Raw genomic sequence first — 23,178 nt, 5'->3', positions numbered from 1 at the left:
CTACAAACATTTCACCACTACTCTCACTGAATCCCTCTGACTATGGCTAAATTCATCTTCTACATCAGAACACTACTCCTAAGATTGGGTTGTATCCATGTCTCGGGTCTTTCATTTAGAATAGGGGCAGCTTCGGTCTCCTTCAACACTGACACTCCAGTGCATATTATTAAAAGATTGGGCAGATGGAAATCCTCAGTCTATAACCGATATATTCCTCATCCCGAGAAAGAAATGAGGAAAGCTTTTAAAAGTTTGGCTTTGTAAATTTGATGCAATAAGTGTGTTTTTCTTAAATACCTTTTCACCCTCTTTGCATGAACCCGATTTACATATATTACTAATATGTTTCTGAACATATATATCATATTATTCACTTACTCACTCACTCTCTGGGCTGGCCTAAGACATCATGCTGCCTAGGTCCAACGATAAATGACTATGGGGGATAATGTATAATAAACACAGGTTACTGGCTATGGGAGGGATAATGTATAATAAACACAGGTTACTGGTTATGGGAGGATAATGTATAATAAGCACAGGTTACTGGCTATGGGGGATAATGTATAATAAACACAGGTTACTGGCTATGGGGGGATAATGTATAATAAACACAGGTTACTGGCTATGGGACGAACAATTTATAATAAATACAGTTTACTGGCTATGGGAGGATAATGTATAATAAACACAGATTACTGGCTATGGGGGGGATTATGTATAATAAGCACAGGTTACTGGCTATGGGAGGATAATGTATAATAAACACAGGTTACTGGCTATGGGAGGAAAATGTATAATAAACACAGGTTACTGGCTATGGGAGGATAATGTATAATAAGCACAGGTTACTGGCTATGGGGGATAATGTATAATAAACACAGGTTACTGGCTATGGGGGGATAATGCATAATAAACACAGGTTACTGGCTATGGGACGGATAATTTATAATAAACACAGTTTACTGGCTATGGGAGGATAATGTATAATAAACACAGATTACTGGCTATGGGGGGATAATGTATAATAAGCACAGGTTACTGGCTATGGGAGGATAATGTATAATAAACACAGGTTACTGGCTATGGGTGGATAATGTATAATAAACACAGGTTACTGGCTATGGGGGGATAATGTATAATAAGCACAGGTTACTGGCTATGGGAGGGATAATGCATAATAAACACAGGTTACTGGCTATGGGGGGATAATGTATAATAAACACAGGTTACTGGCTATGGGAGGGATACTGTATAATAAACACAGGTTACTGGCTATGGGAGGATAATGTATAATAAACACAGGTTACTGGCTATGGGAGGATAATGTATAATAAACACAGGTTACTTGCTATGGGGGATAATGTATAATAAACACAGGTTACTGGCTATGGGGGTATAATGTATAATAAACACAGGTTACTGGCTATGGGGGATAATGTATAATAAACACAGGTTACTGGCTATGGAGGATAATGTATAATAAACACACACAAAAAAAGAAAGCAGCTGTCTAGGAGGTGGGAGGGTCTGGGAGGGAGTGTCTGCTGCTGATTGGCTGGAATGTGTCTGCTGACTGTGAGGTACGGGGTCAAAGTTTACTCAATGAAGACGAATAGGGGGCAGACCGAACATCGCATATGTTCGCCATCCGTGGTGAACGTGAACAAGCTATGTTCGCCTGGAACTATTCGCCAGCGAACCGTTCGGGACATCACTAGTAGACACTCCAGGTGTGTCTAAGGTCTTAACCCTATATTGCAAATACCAATATACCTTGGGGTTACTGATTGATTGTATATATGCTTCATACTAATAGGCCTGCACAATAAAGCCTTCGGACTCTAAGCATCATACAGGTTAACATATAACCCTGTGTATAGTTACTTATTTAATATTGGAGTAGCCTTATAAGGGTAGTAGATATATATATATATATATATATATATATATATATATATATATATATATATTGTTTGTATATATATTGTTTGTATATTGTATTTTTTGTAATATTCTATCATATTGTAACAATGCAATGTTTTGTGGACCCAGGACATACTTGAGAACGATAGAAATCTCAATATATCCATCCTGGTAAAATATTTTATAAATAAAATAAATACATACATAATTTACAGATTGGCACTTACCCACATTGTGTAGATTAAGTTCGCATTTGTATACTAGTATTATCCATGTATCAACTGGGCAACACTTGCTAGCCAGCAACCACATGAAAAAAAAGTTTAAAAAAAAGTTTAAATAAAAATAAAAGTATATGAGGGTCAATGTGACCTCCATCTTACTATAAGGGAGGTTTTCAACCTCTCTAAAGACCCAGGGATGCACAAATACAAATTCCCCGGCACCAAGGACATGCAGTTCCTGGCGCCGGCCAAGTTGTTATTTTTTTTTCTTTAAGCCCTGCTGTGGGCTAGCAGCAGAGTAAAATTGTTTTTTTATTCTTCCTAGGATCCAGGTCCCCCACAGCTGCAGGGGACTTGGATCCTCCTTCCAGACAGAGGCGGCACTCTAATTAGGCGATTTAGGTGGCCGCCTAAGGCCTTGCACTGACCGGGGCCTCGCTGACCCTCGGTCGCCTAAATCACCTTAGGGCAGAGTGGCTTGTCGGGTCCTCTCTCCATGACCAAGGACCCAACATCAGGAGAGGGCCTGGCGGCTTGCCCTGTGTGCTGCTGTGTGCAGCATCCTGTGATCATTGGCCAATCAGAGCGTTGCCGCAGGTTATCACGGCAACGCTCTGACTTCTGGAGATCGTGAGACAATGCACAGTCTGCAGCTCACACCCGGCAGAGCTGCATACTGGAGAGACAGCCCACTGGACCACCAGGGAGCCAGGACACTGGACCAGCAGGGGAAAAAAAAAAAAGGTATTTTTAACACCCCTTCCTCACTCTGTCACCAGTCACCCCCTCCCTTACTTTGCTTGTTTTGTATGTATTGGGGCTGATGTGTGCTTTGGTTGTTGCTGACGCCCAGGAGTAGTGGGAGTTTGAGCGGAAGGACTTTTTTTCCTGTGTGAAATATTGCAAGATAAAGGACATTTTTTCATTTCACAAATATTTTTATAAGATCTAAACGAATACGTTAAAAATAAAAATTAAATTCATTTATTAATTTCATATAATTTAGATTTGTTACACTTGTCTGTAAAGCAATATATACACAACATTGCTGTGTTGTGAAATGTTGATATGCTAGCTATGCATCCCTTGTTTGAAATATCTAGTGAGCAAATTGTTCAATCAAAATGCTTAGTAGTGAAGGGGTTAATGCTTGTATTGATGGTTAGTGCATACCGTTATAAGGTAACAATAATGATAACCAAGTGAGAGCAAATTTTTCCCACAATGAAATTACCTGTTCACTCATATTCTAAGCCAGGCGTAGGAAAACATTGAGGCCAGGGCTGCCATCAGGGGGGGACAACATGATGGTTGTCACAGGCCCGGCGGCCATGGGGCCTGGGCCCCATGGGTAGCGGCGGAACTGCCACCAGTGCAGCTGCACCGGGGCCCACACACTGATGGGGCCCATCGGGTTGCCCATCCACTTAGGGCCACCTGATGGGCCCTATATATTTAGGGGCCCAGTCAGCGCTGCGGCCTCGTAATAGCGTGAATGGCACCTTTAGAAATGTCAGCCGCAACTAGTACTGGGAGAAAGTGATGGCCAGTCACTTCCCCCCAGCTTACTCCGTGTGGGAGGCAGGAGAGACAGTATGGAGGCCCTGAAAAGGGAGAGCAAGACCAATTCCCATCAACCCTAGCCACCCTCCTGCAATGATAAGGTAAGAAACAGGAGGGTGGCTGAAAAATAAGCTGCACATGTGTGTGTTAGTTTGTATGTATGTATGTATGTTTGTGTCCGTATATGTGTGTTTGTATGTATGTCAGTATATGTGTGTGTGTGTGTGTGTGCATCTGTATGTATGTTTGTATGTATGTATGTATGTGTGTGACTGTCTGTATGCGTGTGTCTTTATGAGTGTGTGTGTCAGTATGTATGTGTGTGTGTGCCTAATTACAGAATCTTATCGACAGAAAACTCTACAACTCTACCTCCCATCATGTATCTGGTGGAGGTGGTGCACTGCTGGAGGGAAACTCACAGGATATAGGCAGGGCCGTCATCAGGGGGTGAGAACCATAATGGTTGTCACGGGCCCGGCAGCCCTGGGGGGCTCGGCGGCCCGGGCCCCATGTGTAGTGGCGGAACTGCCGCCGGTGCAGTCGCACCGAGGCCCGCACGCTGTTGTGGCCTATCGAGTGGCCCACGCACTTAGGGCCACCCGATGGGCCCTGTATCTTCAGGGGCCTGGCCAGCGCTGCGGCCGTGCAATAGCGCGACCGGGCCCCTTTAAAAAAACCTCAGCCGCAAAGTACTGCTGGGAGGAAGTGGTCGTCACTTCCTCCCAGCTCCCTCCCCTCCGCGTCGCGCAGGAGGGAAGAAACCCAGGCCGCGGGAGCCACACCAACTCCTATCAGTCATAGCCTTCCACCTGCAAAAAAAATGGTAAGTGCAGTATGTCTGTGTGTATGTCAGAATGTCTGTATGTGTGTCAGTATGCCTGTGTGTATGTCAGAATGTCTGTGTGTATGTCAGAATGTCTGTGTATATGTCAGTATGTCTGTGTGTATGTCAGTATGTCTGTATGTATGTCAGAATGTCTGTATGTATGTCAGAATGTCTGTATGTATGTCAGTATGTATGTACCGTATGTATGTATGTATGTGTGTCAGTATGTATGTGTGTATGTATGTATGTGTGTATGTATGTATGTGTGTCTTTGTGTGTGTCTGTATGTATGTATGTGTGTCTGGATGTCAGTATATATGAATGTATGTGTGTATGTATGTCTGTCAGTATGTCTGTATATATGCGTGTATGCCAGTATGAATGTATGCCATTATGAATGTATGTCTGTGTATGTATGTGTGTATGGATGTCAGTGTCTGTATGAATGTATGTTTGTCAGTATGTCTGTATTTATGTATATATGTATGTATGCCAGTATGAATTAATGTATGTCTGTCTGTGTGTATGTATGTCAGTGTATGTATGTGTAAGTCCTCATGCATGTGTGTCTGTCTGTATGTATGTTAGTACGTGTCTATTTGTCACTATGTATGCCTGTGTGTCTGTATATGTGTGTATGTCTCAGTATGTGTGTGTCAGTACGTATGCCTATATGTGTGTATGTCTGTTTCAGTATGTGTGTCTGTTAGTATGTATCTTTTTGTGTGTGTGTGTGTGTATCTGTGTCCTTTTGTATCAGTGTGTGTAATCCTGTGGGCGGGATTTGGAGGAGGACCCTGTGGGCGGGATTGGAGGCGGGCCCCAGGGGGCCCAGACACTGTGCTGAGTTAGGGGCCCCAAAATTTCTGGTGGCGGCCCTGTGTGTAGACAATGACTATAGGCATTAACTTAAAATATGCACCACACAACAACTACACAAAAGCACTAACATTTGAACTACCAAAGTTAAGCAACTTTACCCCAGGGCTACACTCACCCGAGGAAGCTAATCCCAAACTAAGGGAACAGAGCAAGCACTCCGACAGCCGTCTTCATATTCAAACCGACAAGCCCGACGAATTTAACAAAAAATTTAACAAAGTTTGTAACTGACATAAAGAATGAAAAAATTACATGCTAAATGAGATGTGACATGGGACATGAAACAAGCTTTCACAAAGAAAACAGAACATTGCTAGCATAAAGAAATGAACCAAACATCTAGAGACAAAATGATACATAGCAAACCCGAGGAACCCCATCCTCCACCTGCCTCCCCTCGTCATGTCAATCACCCCCCCACACCCCTCACAGTTCAGAATTTATAGTTCTAAAATAACAAACCTGTACTGACGCAACAGACAACAAAGCTGAAATATATGTGAACAATGCATTCTTGTCTATGATCTTAACTTTTTGACATTATGTTATATCACAACTGTTACTTTGCTAGTGCATTTGAAAACTTAAAGAAAAAAAAGCATATAAACAGTAAAAAAAAAAAAAAAAAAAAATGCGCCACAGACAGCAAATAGCAATGAAATACAGGACATTCCTTTTAAGGTTTGAAGGTATCAGCAGAGGGCAGGATTAAACATTTTAATATACATGCCACAGAGTATTAAAACGTGGTTAGTCTTGTATGATATCACCACATAACTTCAATGTTTCTGAGAAGCAAATGGATAAAGAAAATGTATTTACAGATATTCATAAATTATCAGTATGTGAACAACACATCTTCCATCACGTTCTTACTAATGGAAGAACCAAGGCATTACTAACCATATGGCCAACAATTTTTGGCACTGGCAGCAGGAATTGCTATTTTGGTTTTCTAGGAAGCTAATGAGCCGTGAAAAGTGAGTGGCTAAATGCCAAGTTAGCAAAAAGCCTGAATATCATCTATCAGTTATCAGTTAGCGTCCTTATCAAAGAGCAGCTGATGAGGCTCAGCGGCAGTTTAAAGAGACAGCAACTGATAAATTTAAGTTGAATTCCCATTAATTAGGGCGCCATCCTTCCCTGTATCAGTGGAATCCCTACATTAGTTTGTAGTTATTCTGGGACTTCATACCACCAACTTAACATGAATAAGCTTATTTTACATGTTTGCCCTTGTCTTTCTTTCATGGTTCTCAACTTATACAGTAGTGTTGTGCCATCCCTCACCTTGGATTGGTTGATTATAATCTATTATAAAGATAAAATAATTGTGAAATGTAGTACTAAGTAAACAAGTAAAAATCTTAAAAATCCAGGAAAGTGACCGTTCTTGTGATTCCAGTCTACATCAGCCGCACATGCCTTAACTTCTGTATCATAAATGGCTATGCTTCTAGAATCCTGTTTAATGGATGTTAATGGCCAAAAGGCTGAAATTGATCAGCCTGGGATGACAAAAAACATTTTAAAGGCTCTAGCAAACTCTCTGAAGCTGTAAATGATAGATTAGTTGATCTCCCATCATGGATTGACCAACACCTAAACTTTATCGGTCAAGAAATCAAATTCTGGCTCTTTTTTTTTATCATGGGTTATCCTTAATTGTGATACACAGTCCTAAAATTAACTGGATTTTCAAATGGCGTGAAAATTGACCAATCATTGTACTGCAAAATATAGAGACACACAATCAAAATTTCCTGGCCATATCCATGGCAGCACAACAATGGGTAGCTCCTCCCCTATCCCTAATTTAGACAGGAACTAATTAAAATTAAGGGTACAAATATCCCCTCCTACCTCCTCCTCCCTCAGTCTTTTTGTTCCTGTCCTATCCCTATAGGACCAACCTAGTCTATTCAGGACTATAATCAGTTTTCTTTTTGGCTTACCTGAGGGTCTTTACCTTCTATCCCCAAGGGAGTTCAGCCTCTCTTCCTTGGGAAGCTTCAGTATCCGGCCCTGTGCAAAGGTGTCCCCCTGAAGACACCCCCTTAGTGACCGGGGGTTGACTTGCTGTGACCCTAGGGGTAGCAAGAGAAAATTATGCCAATTAATCTTATTCCCTGCAGTGACCAAGAGGTAGCAGGAAGTGGCAAGAAGACTTCATCCTGAAGGATCCATATCTTTCTCCATATTGACAGCCCACATGTATGTATACAGACAAATACTTTTTCATTACAATGTATTTTGTATACTTGTATATGTGGGTTTCCCCTCCTGCCTTAGAATGATTGTTACTTACTTTTTAGGATTTCGTCCGTTTTCGGCGTCCTGAAGTTTCTTTTGCGCATGTGCGTTCGGCTCGCGCGTGCTCGCTGATCTAGTTTACGTGCACGCCGAGTTCGCGCATGCGCCCGGTATTACCATCCATTACAGCGAGCCTGGCTTCCGGGTTTTTGCCGCGCATGCGCACATGTTACTTTGCGGGTCTCCCCGTTCGGAGCATGCGCGAATAGGCAGTGACGTCACGGGTGACGTCATAGACCTATTTAAGCGCCAAATTCGATATATTGATTCTGGCAGAAAACAGAGATGTTCTAAACGAACACGGCCTTTTTTGTTTGCAGTTTCTTCAGCAGCACGGTTGGAAGATCAACATCTCCAAAAGCAATCTGACCCCATCTCAGAGTATGATATACCTAGGAGCTTCATTCAACACGGCAATAGGTTTAATTCAACTGTCCCCAGAAAGAGGTATGAAAATTATGAGAAAAAGCAAAGACATGTCGGCATACAGTGTTTCCTCAGCAGAGAAAGCTATGAGTCTCCTGGGATCAATGTCTTCCACCATAGGTCTAACGAGATGGGCCCAATGGAGGATGAGGCCTTTTCAAAGAAATTTCCTTTATCAATTCAAAGGGGGGAATCTGTCTCAGCCTATAAGCATCCCTCCTCACGTGCAGAGGTCCTTGAAATGGTGGACACAGAAGAAATCTATCTTCAAAGGTTTTCCCCTAGGAAACATCCCATGGACCATCATAACCACAGACGCCAGCCAATGGGGTTGGGGAGCCCATCTTCAGGACAATTATGTCCAAGGGAGATGGTCCTTTTTGACTGTCAACACTCCTTCGAATGTCCTAGAGCTACTGGCAGTTTTCAAGGCCCTGAAACACTTCCAACATCTGCTACTTCACCATTGGGTCAAAATCAGAACAGACAATGCCACGGTAGTGGCATATATAAACCATCAAGGAGGAACAAGGAGTTGCAGAATGATGAGGATTATGAAACCACTGATGTCCTGGGCACAAGTGAATTTGGAGGGCATCTCTGCAGTACATCTCCCGGGCATACAGAATTCGGTGGCAGATTTCCTCAGCAGGGTGAGACTAGACCCGGGGGAGTGGAGCCTATCTACCGAAGTATTCCAACAGATTGTACGGAAATGGGGCCTTCCACAGATAGATCTGATGGCTACAAGCAGCAACAGAAAGGTCAAGAACTTCTTCTCGAGAGTTCCAGATCCACAAGCAATCGGAAGAGATGCACTAACATGCAGTTGGGAATTCGACCTAGCCTACGCCTTTCCCCCGAAACCTCTAATTTTTCCGCTACTGAGGAGATTACGTCAAGAGAAGGGATCATTGATTCTGATAGCACCTTTTTGGCCACGCAGACCTTGGTTTCCTCTGCTTCTAAGTCTGTGCACAAAAGACCCATGGAGCCTTCCAGCTGTTCCGTTTCTGCTACAACAGGGCCCAATTCTTCATCCAAACCCAGCATCCCTTCTTCTGATGGCTTGGTACTTGAAAGGGAAGGGTTGAAGAATAAAGGGTTTTCAAGAGCAGTAATCGAGACCCTTTTACAAGCGAGGAAGAAATCCACTTCATCAACTTATTACAGGATCTGGGATGTATTCTCTTCATGGGCCAGCTCAAGGTCTTTGGATATTCTAAATCCTTCAACCAATGATATATTAGAATTTCTGCAATCTGGTTTAGAGAAGGGATTGAGTTATAATACCTTGAAGGTCCATGTTTCAGCCCTCTCGGCTTTGACTAATCACAGATGGGCATTGGACTCTGACATAGCGAGATTTATAACTGCAGTCATGAAGATTAAGCCTCCCATTAAGTCTATTACTCCCCCATGGGATCTGCCTCTGGTCCTTAAGGCTCTTAAATCTGTTCCTTTTGAACCCTTGGAGTCTATTACCTGTCATCTTCTCACTATCAAAACAGTTCTCTTGGTGGCTATAGCCTCTGGTAGAAGAGTGTCGAATCTTCAGGCTCTTTCGGCGGAAGAACCTTTTATAATATTTCATAAAGACAGGGTCATCCTAAGAACTGTCCCAGAATTCCGTCCCAAGGTTACTTCGGAGTTCCATATGAATGAAGAGATAGTACTTCCAGCCTTGAGCTCTAATGAGACGAATGACGGAGAAGACGCCGATTTGTTGAATATCGACTTAGTGAGATGTCTCAGGATTTATGTTCAGAGATCCTCAGAATGGCGTATTTCCAAAAGACTTTTTGTTATCCCCAACGGCTCTAGAAAGGGTTTGCAAGCTTCGAAAGACTCTATCAGTAGATGGATTGTTTCTGCCATAATCCAGTCATATAACGCGTCTAAAACGAGAATTCCTGAAGGTTTGAAAGCGCACTCTACGCGTTCTCTCTCCTCTTCCTGGGCAGCTGCTGCTAAAGTTTCTACTGAACTAATTTGTAAGGCTGCCACTTGGTCATCTTCTAACACTTTTATCAGACATTATTGTTTAGACGTCAGGGCTGGTAAATATGATGCATTTGGCAGATCTGTTCTCTCTGCAGCAAATAATTGATTGACCTCTTATATTGTTCATCACGTGTGAATTTTTGGTGATAATACACTTGCATTATATAATATTTTGTCTGAGTTTTTATTTCCCTCCCTTGGTTTTAAGCTTGGGTATTACCCATTGTTGTGCTGCCATGGATATGGCCAGGAAAGAGTAAAATTTACTCATACTTACCGTAATTTTCTTTTCCTGGTCATACGCCATGGCAGCACATAGATCCCGCCCGGGAATATTGCTGTTAACGAGACTGAGGGAAGAGGAGGTAGGAGGGGATATTTGTACCCTTAATTTTAATTAGTTCCTGTCTAAATTAGGGATAGGGGAGGAGCTACCCATTGTTGTGCTGCCATGGCCTATGACCAGGAAAAGAAAATTACGGTAAGTATGAGTAAATTTTACTCTATATATGATATAGACATATATATATTTTGCAGCACACTGATAGGCATATGTTCCCACTATTTCGTTTACAGACCAAGTGATAAAAAGTAACCAAGAGAGGGAAAAAATTAAGAGGAGCAAGTAGGGAACTGCCTAATAGCAGGCATCAACTTTCTGCTCCACAAGGTGCCTAGATAATGATGCCGGCCAATAGGGAGCAATCTACTTCTAATTAAACTAATTTTACCATTGCAGTGACTCCCTGTTGTGTTTTTTTATTTTATTTTATGTACTATTGACCTCAGTTCTGTCTCATGTATTATCACTTTCTGGAATCTTGACCTTGGCTTGGCAGCTGAATTTGGTATATAAAAACTGAAACCACACCCATGCAGTGCCCTGTTGTAGTTTCAGCAGCCCAATAGCTTGTTCTTTTTGTCACGTAGATTATATGAGTGACCTGGCTTGTCTGATTAAGCATATCTGACCATTTGCATGTTGTGTACCTCTGCTTTCCTGATTTTGACTACATTAACACTTTTTGGAATTTTCTACCCTTTCTAGATCAGATGATCTACTATCCACATTACATGGGTACATCAACATATAGCATTGTATGCAACCTCACTATTGTTGATTTTAACTAAACTATGTGACATCTAAGCCGACACATGGAAGTAATAGCCTGGACAAAGGACTGAAATCTAGGCTTTGGAGAATGGCTTTTACCCCTTAACTGATGTTGATACCGGAGAAACTGACGGAAGCAAAGCACAGAGAGATGGACACAGGTTTCTTCAGGAAGGAAGAGATTCTTTATTGGATCACCGATCGGGACTCAGAGGGACTAGCGTCACCAAAATACCACAAGTTCTGAGTCCCGGACAATAGTGCAGGCTCCTTATATAGGCACATAACTCCTCCCATATTAAGCTCCACCCGCACATTCTCTTGACCAATCAATACAAATAAGAATTAACTTCCTGCTTGACCGCATGGCTTGTCCAGCACAATGGAGGAGGGGGAATACTACATCCTGTATTCTTGCACATGCTCCGTACACTACTGATCGTATCTTGCCTCGTGCAACCAACTGATCGATACGTCAGCATATGCACGTACACATGCCACGTGGTAATCTCGGCCTACTAAATTTATTTCTACCGAGATTCCACCACATTCCCCCCTTTGATGCCTCTTGATATTTTACAATTACTTGAGGCATCACTTAACCTGGGTTTACATACACCTCAAGTTACCATGAACCAGACCAGACTTATCTATGATGTGAATCTTCAACACTCATCTTCCTGCATTGGTTCTCCCTGATCTAGAGCCTTATACTTATAAATCGCCATTATCTGTGCAGCAGCCTTCCTCTCTGCTATATTTTCTATCAGGCTTTGCACAGACCTAACTACTAAGGGTATAAGACACGGCAGGAGTAGACACAACATTAAAATCAGTAGGACTCCACCTACCACTGCCTTAAGCCCTCCAAACCACTCATACCAGCTACCAAACCAACTACTTGGATTATACCCTTTCCATACCTGAGTAGGCACATGCGCTAGTTTAACCATATGGCTAGTAAGCTAAGCTATTGCTTGCCCTTCGTCATCTATTTGAAGACAGCAACTGCTCAGGTTAAACTTCCCACATACACCTTCCTCTACTGCCAAAAGGTAATCCAAGGCTAATCTATTTTGGTAGACTGCCGTCCTCATCCTGGTGTTATGCTTCGCTAGAAGATTGAGCGCTTGTGATGTTTCGTTAGTAATAATCTCAACCACCGCCTGTAATCTTATAATACGGTTGAGCATATAAATAGGGGTTCTATAACCAAAGGTACCATCCTCTGCCCACGTGGCTGGCCCATAATAATCTATGATACGCTGGGGAGGCCATTCATCATCTTCCCAGGCGCCTATCTCTATGGGTCCCCTTTTCTTCCTATGATTCACATCATATACTTTAACACCTAAAGTCTCACCTGTTTCAATCGGTAACAAGAAGAAGGATGGTTTGAGCATACCCAACACACATGCCCCTTCCCAGTCCTGTGGCAACTCCGAATAGGCTTTCTTACCACAGATCCAGTACAAATTTGCTGGGGCTCTCCAGGTAGATGTGATGGATAAATCAAACCACACATCCTTTAAATTGGCGTATCTAGCAAACGGGTTAGATGGTTCTGAGACATTTGAAGCCGACCACCAAGTTGTATTCTTTGTATCATCATCATAAGCTTTTTGCCCTAGACAAGTTAATTCTCCTACAGAAGTATTATACATTATTCCTTTCCTTGCTATGCAAACATAACCTATGATGGAGGTCTTTAATCTCCACTCAGATTTACCTCTAACACTCATATGATAATCGGCTTGTGTAGATATTAATTGGTCAACTGCCTCAGAACCGGACATTACCTCCTTTGCTTCCCAAGGTCATTGGTCTCCCATGTTAGTACCTCCACACACATAGCAGTTGGTAACATTAAGATTACCGGCAATACTTTCAGCTAAGTCAATGAACAGGTTTTTATCATTATGGGGGATCTTATTATCTATGCTCATCTCTTCATAAAAGGAATGGTATACTTGATGAGTTTGGGAGGATACCGTATCAGTCTCTATCCCTATAAACAATACTGTCCCAGGATCTAAACCCGTCCCGTATATCTGAAACCCAAATAAATTGCCATATTTGTCTAAGAACTTATCGGGGTTATTTATAAGTATATGGATGGGATTACATTCCATAGACTTACAATATGGGCTGGTAGGCAACTTAGTCACTATCATGTCTTTGTCTACTGTCTGTCCCCAAGTCGCCCACCCCACACAAGACCAATATGGGCAAAAGTTATATAGTCTTTATTTGGGCATCTAGGACTCACATATTTATTTTTACTACTGGGACAAATATATTTATCATTAGACCCATACGTCCTCTCCCATCTAAGATCCCCACATACATTCCACGGCTTTCTACCACTCGATATCGCTTTACACGCATCAAATAGCAGAACACCCGAAGAATGTACGGATTCTAACACCGTCTTATTAATTAGGGGCCCCTGAGGATCTCCATTCCTGAGAGTCAACCAAATTGTACGGGGTTGATACTCCGGACTGAAGCACTTAGGTTCTCCTACTCCTAAATGGCACACACTATAATCTATATTTAAGTATCTACATCTCGATACATCTCCTTTACACTCGTATTGTGAATGCCAAATTAGGGTTTGGGAAATATGGTTACCTGTTCTCGTAGTCTTAATGCATACCTCACAGCTAGGAGTGTCGGTACCTCTACCTTCCTGAATATAAAAACACACATAAATAAACACTATCAAAAACACATCTTTCGCCGTCATCCTCAGTCTTCGTCCGTGCGAAGGCACCTCAGCTTCCAGGATGTAAGGGCTGCAAGGAATGGAGTTCTGCTCGTCTTCACAGGAGTCCCTTCGAGACTTTCCCTGGCTTATAAACTATATGTCGGTAAGCGGACAGGCTTTATTATGGCCGTCTAAAAACACTCACTTCACCAAATCCCTGTAACAATAAAATTTGTAATCCACAATAGTTCCTCGTTACTCCGACTGAGTAGTGCGTTTTAACCGGATCTTGCAGGGATTCTCTGGATCTGCTGTAACTTGCCAAGAATCGACTGCTGCTGGTTTAACCCTGGAGTGATGTATCCACGGAGTCACTTCGGCTACTTTTATCGCTGTAGGGGTAGACAAAAGAACAACATAAGGACCTCTCCACTTGGGCCCTAACGGTACATTATTCCACTCTTTAATCCACACTTGATCTCCTGGATGATAACTATGAACAGGGGGATAAATATTCACAGGTAATCTATCTTGTACCCATTTCTGTACCTCCTCCATAGTCTTACCCAACTCTACAACCTGCTGCCGGGTAATTCCTTCTCCCAACTGACTCAAATCCCCCCTTAAGTTACCAAGTACGGGAGGTGGTCGCCCATACATGATTTCAAAAGGAGAGAGGCCCATCCTTCTGGTAGGGGTACTGCGGATTCGCAATAGAGCTATGGGTAAGAGAACGTTCCACTTAAGTTGGGTTTCCTGACACATTTTAGCCAACTGGTTCTTAATAGTTCTATTCATTCTCTCTACCTTACCAGAGCTCTGGGGTCTATATGCAGTATGAAGCCTCCACTTTATACCAAGCATATGAGTCAGTTGTTGTAGGCACTGATGAACAAAAGCTGGACCATTGTCCGATCCTTTAGAACAGGGTAGTCCATATCGGGGTATTATTTCTCGTAGCAGGAATCTCACAACTTCTCCTGCTTTCTCTGTACGAGTAGGACATGCTTCTACCCAGCCTGAATAGGTGCACACAATTACCAGCAGGTAACGATGTCCACCCGATTTAGGCATCACTGTAAAGTCTATTTGTAGATCGGACATGGGGAGTCCCCCCATAAACTGGACTCCTGGTGGCTTTACTGGTCCTTGTCTTGCATTATTTTTAGCACACGTTACACATCTTCGTACAATGGCCTGAGTCAAGTTGGACAATCTTGGTATGTAGAAATGTTTTCTGAGAGATTCTTCAGTACTGTCTCTCCCAGAATGTGTCCCGTTATGATAATTTTGGACAATTTCTACCGCTAGTGATGCTGGTATGACTATTCTTCCATCTTCTAGCTGATACCACTTGTTCTCCAAATACTTTCCCGGTTCAGTCTTTAACCACTCCTCTTCTTGAGCTGTATAAACTGGAGTCCATTGAGACAGTGGAGTTGGTATAAGAGCAGCTATATGCCCCACATACTCCTGTCTTCCTGATTCAGCAGCACGCTTGGCTGCACTATCTGCCATCCGATTTCCCTTGGTTACATCACCATCTCCTCTCAGATGCGCTCGACAATGTATGATACCGACTTCTTTCGGCTCCCACACTGCTTCCAATAGTTGTAGGATTTCAGCTGCGTATTTGATTTCTTTGCCTTCTGAATTCAGTAGTCCTCTTTCTTTATACAAAGCTCCGTGGGCATGAGTGGTTAAAAACGCATATTTGGAGTCTGTGTAGATGTTCACTCTTAAACCTTCAGCCAATTGTAACGCTCGTGTCAGTGCTATCAATTCTGCCTTTTGTGCTGATGTTCCTTTCGCCAGTGGCCGAGCTTCTATCACCTTGTCTATTGTTGTTACTGCATATCCTGCATAGCGGATCCCTTCTTTCACATAACTACTGCCGTCGGTATAATATTGAACATCGGGGTTCTGGATGGGAAAATCACGAAGATCTGGTCTACTTGAGAATACTTCATCCATTACTTCCAAACAATCATGTTGACTTTCAGTAGGTTGTGGCAAAAGGGTAGCTGGATTTAAGGTGTTTACAGTCTCTAAATGCACTCTTGGGTTTTCACACAACATTGCTTGATACTTGGTCATACGGCTGTTACTAAACCAATGATTTCCTTTGTAATCCAACAACGTCTGTACTGCATGTGGGACTCGTACATAAAGTTCTTGACCCAGAGTGAGTTTATCGGCTTCAGCTACTAGCAGGGCGGCTGCAGCTACGGCTCTTAGACAAGGTGGAAGTCCGCTGGCCACTGCATCCAATTGCTTAGACATGTAGGCAACAGGTCTTTGCCATGATCCCAAGTACTGTGTCAATACTCCCACAGCCATTCTTCTTTGCTCGTGTACATATAAGTAGAATGGTCGTGTGTGATCAGGTAGACCTAATGCTGGGGCACTCATCAAAGCCTTCTTCACATCTTCAAATGCCGTTTGTTGTTCTTGAGTCCATAAGAAGGGGTCGTGCTCTGTACCTTTGATAGCTGCATACAGAGGTTTTGCCAGTATCGCGTAGCTGGGAATCCATATCCTACAGAAGCCTGCTGCCCCCAAGAATTCTCGCACTTGTCTTCTATTCTTGGGTATCGGTATTTGGCAGACAGCTTCTTTTCTCTCTGGCCCCATAATTCTTTGACCTTCAGAGATATGGAATCCCAGATATTTGACAGTTGGCAAACACAACTGAGCCTTCTTTCTAGACACCTTGTATCCTGCCTTCCAGAGAATGTGTAGTAGATTGTGCGTTGCTTGCTGACAGATTTCTTTTGTAACTGCTGCTATCAACAAGTCATCTACATATTGTAACAATACACACTCTCCTGGGATGGACTCGAAATCCAGTAGATCTTGACTTAGGGCTGAACCAAATAGGGTAGGTGAATTTTTAAACCCTTGGGGCAGTCTTGTCCAAGTCATTTGGCGTTTTGAGCCCGTTACAGCGTTCTCCCATTGGAAAGCGAAAATACATTGACTTTCTGCGGCAATTCGGAGACAAAAGAAGGCATCTTTGAGGTCTAAGACTGTAAAGTAAGTAGCCCCGCCCGGAATTAAAGCAAGCAGGTTATATGGATTGGGTACAACTGGATGTATACTAACAACCGCATCATTGACTGCTCTCAAGTCCTGCACAGGTCGATACTCATCTGTACCGGGCTTTTGAACAGGCAGCAATGGGGTGTTCCAGGGGGAAGTACAGAATTTTAGGATACCATACCGTATGAACTTATCCAGATAGGATTGGATGTTCTTCTTAGCCTTCTGCGGGATGTGGTATTGTCTTAGGCTCACTGGATAAACCCCAAGTTTTAGCTCAATTTTTATAGGTGGAATATTGCGGGCCAGTCCTGGTGGGTTGTTCTCTGCCCAAACTCCTGGTATGTTGAATAATGTCTCATCACTCCTAGGGTTTTGGCTAGTCAACGCTGTATAAAGTCGCCACTCTTCTTCCTTTGGTACGGATAATGTCATGATACCTGAAGGTCCATTAAACTTTAAGGATGTTGTTCCATTTGGTAGGAACGTAATCTGCGCTTGTAATTTTGATAGCATATCACGTCCCAGCAATTGGACTGGACATTCAGGCATATAAAGGAATTGATGTTTTACTACGTGGCCTCCCAATGTACAGAGTCGACTTTTAAGAACCGGTTTTTCAGCACTTCTTCCAGTTGCTCCTATTACAGTAATAGTCCTTCCAGATGGAGGAGCAACTAGATTAGTCACCACTGAATGTTCAGCACCAGTGTCGATCATGAACGCACTCCTTTTTCCCCCTATTGATACATCGACCATAGGCTCCGCTCGACCAAGGGGGATGGAGCCCGGTCGGTATCAATAGTCCTCCATGACCGTGTCAGCCAATCCTACAAAGTCCCTACCTTCTCTATCGCGGGACCTTTGCGCTGCTGGGATATATCTATCTTCCCTAACACTTCCTCTGTTCCCATTGCTCCCTCTATTACCATTACTCCCTCCGGGGCCTCCTCTACCTCTCGCTCTGCCTCTAAAGTTTCCATAACCTATCCTAGGTCTGTCTTTCTCACACTGTTCTCTTCGAGGACACTCATTTCTCCAATGCCCTTCTTCCCTACAGTATGCGCACTGATTTCTACTTAGAGGTTCCTCATTCCATCTACTATCGCCTCTATCTGGGCCCCGTCTATCTACGCCTGCGATCGCTACCGCTAGCATGTCTGCCTTTCTACGCATCTTGCGCTCTTCCTCTTTCTTACTTTCTGTTTCCCTATTCATGTATACCTTATTCGCTACCTCCATTAGTTGGGTGATGGACATACCTGCAAACCCTTCTAACTTTTGTAGCTTGCGCTTAATATCTCCGTAAGCTTGGCTGACAAAGGCGGAGTTCACCATTCGGGAATTGTCTGCGTCTTCCGGATTAAAGGGGGTATACAAGCGGTATGCCTCCAATAATCGGTCATAAAAGACACTGGGTGCTTCATCACTTTTCTGAATCACCTCAACTGTCTTCGACATGTTAATGGCTTTCTTTCCTCCGGCTTTCATGCCAGCAATTATAGCGTCTCTATAGGCTCTGAGTTGAACCATATCAGCACCATTTACATTCCAATCGGGATCGGTGTTAGGATAATGTGTTGCGGCCCATGCTGATGGATTGGCTTGGTTTAAAGTACGGGCTTTATCCTCTAGTGCTTTAATGGCCGCTTGATTAATTCTTGTCCTTTCCTCATTGTTGAATAAAGTCATTAATAACTGCTGGCAATCAGCCCATGTCGGGTTATGTGTCTGTACTATTGAGGTGAACAGATCAGTCATAGCTTGTGGCTTCTCAGTATACGAGGAATTGTGGGTCTTCCAATTTAAGAGATCGGTTGTCGTGAATGGGACATATACAAAGACTGGGTCAGCATGTGCCATTTGGCCTGCGGCATCGATATAGGCTGACCCAGGATTCAGACGAAGAGGCATCTGATAGTGTTTTAATTGTTGGGCACCGGTCAGCTGTCGGGTCTGTATGGGGCTACGTGGAGGGGCGTCAGTCATAGGTTCCAGTCGGGGAGAAATAGGGTATGGGGATGTGGGAGCTTGGTTTTGGGAAAAGGTTGTAAATAAAACACTTCGAGCCGAGCTAGATGAAGCTTGACCGGAAGTCTGAAGTGGCGCCAAATCAGGATATTCATTTTTAATGGGGGTTGGTTCTGATTCCGGAAGGGGAGATTTAGTACGAGGGGGGGTGGATCCTGTACTGGAGGAGGAAGCGGAAGTGGATGTGGGTAATGAGGGGAGGGTTGCAGGACTTCCTGCATTTGCGTCACTTCCTCTTAACGGAAAGTAAGGGGGCGGCAAAGGGATCTCGGACTCAGGGGGCGTGTCCAAAATGGGCCTAACACCAGTCCTAGTGGACAAACAAGTCCTAGCTACCATGAGGCGACATTGCTCCTCGTGGCATGTCTGGAGCCATTTTGGCGAGTCATTTACGGCCTGTCTCCAACAATCAATATAAGGAAACTGGCCGTAAAGTTCAGGCCTACCCGATACAGCCACGTGTAAGCGCTGTACCAGAGTTGGATCCAAACTGCCACGTGGCGGCCATGCCGCAACCAAAGTAGGCCACTCCCTAGTACACAAAGTGACCAAACGTACAGGAGACATTTTAACCCCAAAATCACAAGTTTTGAATCCCTTTTTAAAATTCTTCACCATACAACCTAAGGGATCCGGAATCGTTGACTGCGACGCACCCATACTTAACAATGGAACGTCGTTGACAACGAATACTATACACACGTACTATTCAACAGTCACACCCGTTTCCTCTGGCAACAGCACCACGTGGTACGGTTACCAAGTGAAACGTACACAATAACAATAAACACTCAGGGAATTCCCGTACACACACAGCTGTTACACCAGTCACTAAATAATCAATATTATGCCCTTTGGCGTAACTATACAGTCACCCACGCTATAATTCTCTATATACGAATTACCCGTCTATAACACACCCCAGTAACATCGTCTTTTACAAATAGCGGTTACAGTACGGTTAGCATAGGTCAAAGCACAAGTTAAGGTCACAATACAATTATTAGTGGTTATGGTGTTAAACATGCAATGGACGACAATGATTAGTACTTATATACAGTGTCAGTAAATATACAGGGTTATGGTACCGTGCACTATGATACAGCAGCACACTATTAACACTCTCGCTAGACGGCTGAGCTCGCGCTATCTAACAAGATATACACTTTACTAAACAATCTTTATCACATTTACAATTCCCAACTAAACTATTGGCCAGTACCTTGAATGGACTACCTAAAAACAATCTACATACGTTTTGGTTAGCCACACTGCCCAATCACCATATATAGCGAGCTAGAGGACCGAATTTACACAGACGCCTCTTAGTCGCACTATCAAAAGTCTAGTGGGTTCCAAATTTACACGCCTTCCCACTTAGCCCAGATAGGTTGAGAGCTAGCGAACCGAATTTACACAGACGCCGCTTAGTCTCCCGGTCCCTCCGACCTAGCGAACAAAATATACACCCTAGAACGCTAGTCTAGACAAGACACCGGTGTCCGGCTAGGGCTATTTACACCAGAGCCCCGCCTGACTAACAGAATCAAACGGTCTGACTAAAGAGCGTTCGATCGAGCGGTGCGCCTTCGCTCCTTCCCTCCGACAGAGGGGGCAGATACACAGATTCAAACCCCTTTGGGCCTACCGCACAATCGGTATACCCCTAGTGGGTTCTGCCGTCTAAAACAGCAGTTGTCTTACCTCCTCGTTCCTGAACCTGAGTTCACACTCATCGACGGGGACACCCCAGCACTTCTCACGTAGAGGCCGATGATCTCCTGGACAACAGACCAGTGGCGCCGAGACGAAGGGAGGTCCACGCAGAAGTTCAGGGGTGCAGCCGTAGAGAACGTGGGCAAAGATAGACCGTCTCACGCCTCTGCCTCTCAGCTACCGTTGAACGATGAGCTTCCCGGCCAATGCACCAAATGATACCGGAGAAACTGACGGAAGCAAAGCACAGAGAGATGGACACAGGTTTCTTCAGGAAGGAAGAGATTCTTTATTGGATCACCGATCGGGACTCAGAGGGACTAGCGTCACCAAAATACCACAAGTTCTGAGTCCCGGACAATAGTGCAGGCTCCTTATATAGGCACATAACTCCTCCCATATTAAGCTCCACCCGCACATTCTCTTGACCAATCAATACAAATAAGAATTAACTTCCTGCTTGACCGCATGGCTTGTCCAGCACAATGGAGGAGGGGGAATACTACATCCTGTATTCTTGCACATGCTCCGTACACTACTGATCGTATCTTGCCTCGTGCAACCAACTGATCGATACGTCAGCATATGCACGTACACATGCCACGTGGTAATCTCGGCCTACTAAATTTATTTCTACCGAGATTCCACCACAATGTTTCTGTTTAAAACAGCCAAAGAATCTGAGGCTGTTTGCCCATGGATTGCTGTTACTTAAAGGAAACCTCCAATCACCATAATCACTACAGCATGCTGTTGTGGTTATGGAGGGCGTCCTAATACCTCCCCATTGCAAATAGTCAAACAGTTCTAGAACTTTTTTCATTTTTACCTGGGGTCTGCTGAGTGCTGCTCCCTCTTCAGACAGAAAGTCAGGGTAGCTCCTAAGCAGGAGCTTCAATTAGCTCACTTGAGTCAAGACCTGCAATGCATAGCTAGCTCATTGGCTGAAAACATCAGCTGATCCCTATCAACCAATAACTAAGCCCTGCACTGCCAGGCTCAGCTCAGACAGAGAACCTCCTGCTCTTTGTTCTAAGTAATGGAGGCAAGGAGTAGAACCCTAAGACTGTAAACTGATGACTACTTACAGTGGTGAGTGTCAGGGAACTTCTAGCACCATAACCACTACTGTGTGCTGGTTTATGGTGCCTAGAGTGTTCTTTTCAAGCTTCCATGTTTAATTTGACAATTTTCCAATCTTTGACAACTTTTTTAAAAAGTACATAATGTTCATATCATATATAGCATAAGGCAACTTGTACCTCTGCAACGAACTAGTAAGGTAAAATGTACATGATCTTCAGGAAGCATAACATTCAATACTTGGCTATGGCTCTTTAAAAAGGACAATGGTGTCTTCTGTTCTGTCCAGTGCCAATTGAAAAGCTTTAAACAAACAGCAGGAAAATCAGTAGTGTCTAGTCCAAAATATGCAGTGGGAAAGAAAAATGTTGAAATTTGCGTTCTATTGTACAGTATAATTATGTTGTCAATCATCCAAGAAAGCCATTTCTTCATAGAATTCAGAACTTTTCTTATATTTATGTTGCAGAGTTGAAACAAGCAAATAGCTGAATGAATATGGCAGTACATATTTGATTTAATCTTTGTAACCACTAGATGGATCTAGAGACCTGTGATGTTGAGCCCTTTTTTTTTTTTTTTTTTTAACACATTTAATCGCTGTTTATTTTGCAACCTAATACAGTTTCATTTTAAAGAGAAGCTGTCAATCACACCATCTAATACAACTCTGAAAACCTCCATTTTCATATCACATCACAATCCAGTTGGGTGCAGACACAGACAGAGCATTTGCTGTATAGGAGGAAAAAAAATTTTAATTTCACCTTTTCTCTAATTGCCAGGTACTGTCAAGATCGGTAGTAACCAGAGCACACAGACCCAGTAAAAACAAAGGGAGATTATATCTGTACATCCTTGGAGTGGCGGACCTAAAGTGATACAGAGTCAATGATAAAGCCAAGGTCAAGGACAGGAGAAATAAGTAATCAAGGAATACTAGCCAGGGCAAGGAGTACAGAGATCAGAATAAACAATAAACAAAGCCAAGGCTCTCATACCAGAATAAAGAAGAAAATCAGGAATGCCCTACTGGGCTAACAAAAATCTCAACAGGGCAACGAGGAGTGGGACAGGTGAATTTAAATAGGCAGGGCTTTATTCCTATTGGTAAACGTTATATTCGAGTACCAGATGACACATGGTCAGTACAAAACCACGACAGCCCGATCCGCAACGTCAGAGTGCGCCTGATTAGATCTAGTGAACGTGTCATTTGGACGCAAATGTGGTCGCAAATAAAAGGAAGTGCATCACGAGAATGCTGGGGGAGCAAAGTAAGACCCCAGCAATCCTGACAGGTACAAAGTAC

This window comes from Pelobates fuscus, chromosome 13 (assembly GCF_036172605.1).
Source record: "Pelobates fuscus isolate aPelFus1 chromosome 13, aPelFus1.pri, whole genome shotgun sequence".
Classification (NCBI taxonomy): Eukaryota; Metazoa; Chordata; class Amphibia; order Anura; family Pelobatidae; genus Pelobates; species Pelobates fuscus.
This window is presented reverse-complemented; position numbering follows the sequence as displayed.